This window comes from Acanthochromis polyacanthus, chromosome 18 (genome assembly GCF_021347895.1).
Source record: "Acanthochromis polyacanthus isolate Apoly-LR-REF ecotype Palm Island chromosome 18, KAUST_Apoly_ChrSc, whole genome shotgun sequence".
NCBI lineage: Eukaryota > Metazoa > Chordata > Actinopteri > Pomacentridae > Acanthochromis > Acanthochromis polyacanthus.
In genome coordinates, this window is record NC_067130.1 from 19,652,794 (window position 1) to 19,656,151 (window position 3,358).

The following is a 3,358-nucleotide window of genomic DNA, read 5'->3' on the forward strand; positions in this document are numbered from 1 at the left end:
GATCCCGGGACCCAAGACCAAGACAAGGAGGACCCAACAGAGATGAAGCCAGAGATGACGACGAGCCGGTGAGGAGAAGAAAGAACAACTTTACCGAGACTTTACTGGATGCACCGGTAATTTAAATGTGCTTGAGAAAGAATGACCCAACAGACACTGCATGGCGACACAGGAATTGAGTATGTAGCATATCACAGTCTGACAAAATGCAGTTATGTCGGAATCAATTGAAAAATGCATCTGTATCTGTTTTTTTGTTTGCTTTTTAAATTCGTCCTTCAGCGACATCAAGCAGATTCAGACAAGATGGAACAGAGATGACGGGAGGCAGATCCAGGACCAGTGCATGACTTGTGAGACCATTCAATTAACACAGGGCAAGTTTATGAAATAAACTGACTAATAAGAGACTTTATGTGTGAAGTAGTTTAGCGCAGATGTAATTCTTTATCTCAGTCAATTAAGTTTTCTCTCTTTTTGCTGTCTTTAGAGCCATCTCTCCAAGACCCCTGATCTTATGAAAGATCAGATCAAGAAACCAGACAAGGAACAGCCCATGAAGTGAATCCAGATTATGGCAGAGGGGATGATTTATTACAGTGACTCAAAAGGTGATACAAACACTAAATCTAATACTATTGTGTTTGTATTATGTGTGTGCTGGGCCCTTTAATGAATCACTGGTTAACCTACCATGTGTTTGGATTGTAGGAAGAAGTCGGAGCACCCAGAGGAAACCCACACAGTCGCAGAGAGAACGTGAACAGACAGAACAAGCTGAGCAGCAGGTTGGTACCAATATAAATACAATGTGCCTTAAGATGGTGAGTTGTTCCATGCTACTTACGCCACCTTTGTATGTCGCTGACTTTGTGTTTTGTCCTCTGCAGGTTTGTCTGGATCTGGAGATGCATGTTTCTGATCTGCTCTTATCGGCCTCAGCGACCTCCAAAGTATTCATGTTCTTACCTTCCACTGTACCCTCAACCCAACCAGAGGTTGTTTTTTTTTTTAACTTCCCAGATGGAAGCTTTTTTTTCCTCACAGCAAATGGAGTTTTTTTTAACTTCCCAACAACAGGAAGTTTTTTTTCCTCCACACTGGTGCCACGTGCTTGATCTGATCATACTGCAAAAAGAGAGATCCTCAAATAAAAAAACAAAACAACACAATAGAACTGTATGTTTGTTTAAAATGTAACGTAATGCATCCTTCCTTTTAGACTTACTTTTGGAGAGTATGTTTTATGGCTAGCAAACTTCATTCATCTAAAAAACATCGTTTCAAACCACTGGTTTCTTACAAACACCTGGGGCCTCATTTATAAAGCTTGCCTACACACAAAACAGGGCTAGAAACGCAAAAGTTGTGATTTATAAAAATAAACTTGACGTGAGACTGTGCGCCACGCTTGATGCTTGCGTACGCACAAAACAGGGCTAGAAAGTGGTGTAAATCACAACCTTTGCGTAGAAAGTGGCGTTGGCTGTGTACGTTGTGATTTCTAAAAACAAACTTGGCGTGAGAATGTGCACATCGGTGCGCCAACTTTGATGTTTGCTTATGCACATTTTGGAGACAGAGGGAACGGCAGTGCCGGAGGGTGAAGTGGTGAATTGAAGTCAGATTGATCTCAAACCTTTATTGTTATCACATATTAGACTTGTAGAGCCGGATAATCATAAACCCTCATTGTTGTAGATGTTCATATAGTGCGCCATTCGGCCTACGACTGTATTTGCAGAACTATGTTCATATATCAAACTTCCATCTTCAAATGATATAGAGCTGTGAGTGGCACTGATTGATTACTATTTGAGACAAGGCATGTGACAGTCCAATCGCTGATCAAGCGGATAAATAGCGGGTGACAGCCGTGCGTAATGTGGCACAATGGATGCGCTGGCATTGCTGGAAGATCACGTTAAGAATTGAGAGAGATTTTAGGGTTCACGGGGATTTCCTGACCCATGACAATGACTGGCTAACAAGCCGATTCAGATTCCCTAGAGCAGTACTCTTGGATCTATGTGGTGAACTGGGCCGTCTTAGACAGACCCACCCGCCAAAACCACGCCATCCCGGTACAGACACAGGAGCTGACAACTTCTGTTGTAGCATTTTGTTTAAGCAGTTTGATTATTTCATCTTTGTCATAAGTTGATGAATGCATTAAAAATAATTTAAAGAAATGGCCAAATATGTAACACATAAGCGATTCCAGGAAAACCTCAATAACTTCAAGTCTTGAATCCAACCTGAAGTTTAAAAACTCAACAAAAGAATCACTGCTGGTGAACAACATGGGAATGTCACCACAGACAGAAGACGTAAAACTCTGGTTCACTGTGACACTCATGAGATTTACCTGCTGCTGACAGGCCTGTCCAGCGGTGTCTGATTTATATGGAAAAGTACTACATTCCAACTTTAAAGTAGAAATACTACACTGAAAATATTAAACAGCCTTTATATGTTAAGTCGAGCCGTTTGATATACTTTTGGGTGATGACAGCAGATATGGTACACAATGAAAAAGCAATTTCACTGTGAAATATATGTACGAATGTAATGCAGTAAACAGAGCAATATTTCCTTAATGTAACAGGATAAAGTAGCTTTAAATGAACATTGTCGAGGAATATAACTCAAAGTTGTACTGCTCTACATTACCTGAGTAAATGTACTGGCTGCTGTCTGTCACTGACAAAGGATGAAACAAAACTACAGATCATGAGCTGATTGAAATCTTTCCATCGTGTTCTCTAAAGAGTAGAGAAGTAACCTGCTGCTCAAGAATGCATTTTACTTTTCGTTTAGTTTTAGTACTGTGTGCAATATTCCAATATCCTGTGCAGTATTATTTAATTATTTGAGCATTATTTTCAGTACTATTTCTTACTTTTATATTCTAGTTTTATTTATGTTGACTTGTTTTATTTTTATTGTCCTAAGATATTATACTTGTATCTCACTGCTATTCTAACAGGAAATGCATTTATTCTTGTACTGTTGTAAATATTTTCTCAGGAGGTACTGAAAATAAAAACTTGATTTTTTTTAATTATTTCTTTTCATTTATTCATATAGATTGTTTATCTTGTGTATTTTTAAAAAATAATCCAAAAAACTGAAAATATAAACAGTGAATTGGAATCTCTAATATAAAATAACTTTACACCTAAAACCAATAACCCCCCCCAAAATATTTTTTTTAGGTAAAAACACTTGAATTTGTCTCACATTCAGAAAGATTTGCTATTTAAAATATGTGAAACTGTTAAATTCAAGTTTATTACTGTACATGTATTTCTAAAATTTGATGCAATTAACAGAATTATACCTAGGTATTGCAGCT

At 38.1% G+C, this 3,358-nt stretch overlaps 1 long non-coding RNA gene across 1 annotated transcript; it reads left to right on the plus strand.

Annotated features, from left to right (window-relative positions):
- Window positions 1-489: 489 nt before the first annotated feature.
- On the plus strand, window positions 490-1,352 carry LOC127530783 (uncharacterized). The gene is made up of 3 exons (XR_007937431.1): window positions 490-611; window positions 712-788; window positions 891-1,352. It is a non-coding gene; the product is annotated as an uncharacterized LOC127530783 (long non-coding RNA).
- Window positions 1,353-3,358: the final 2,006 nt, after the last annotated feature.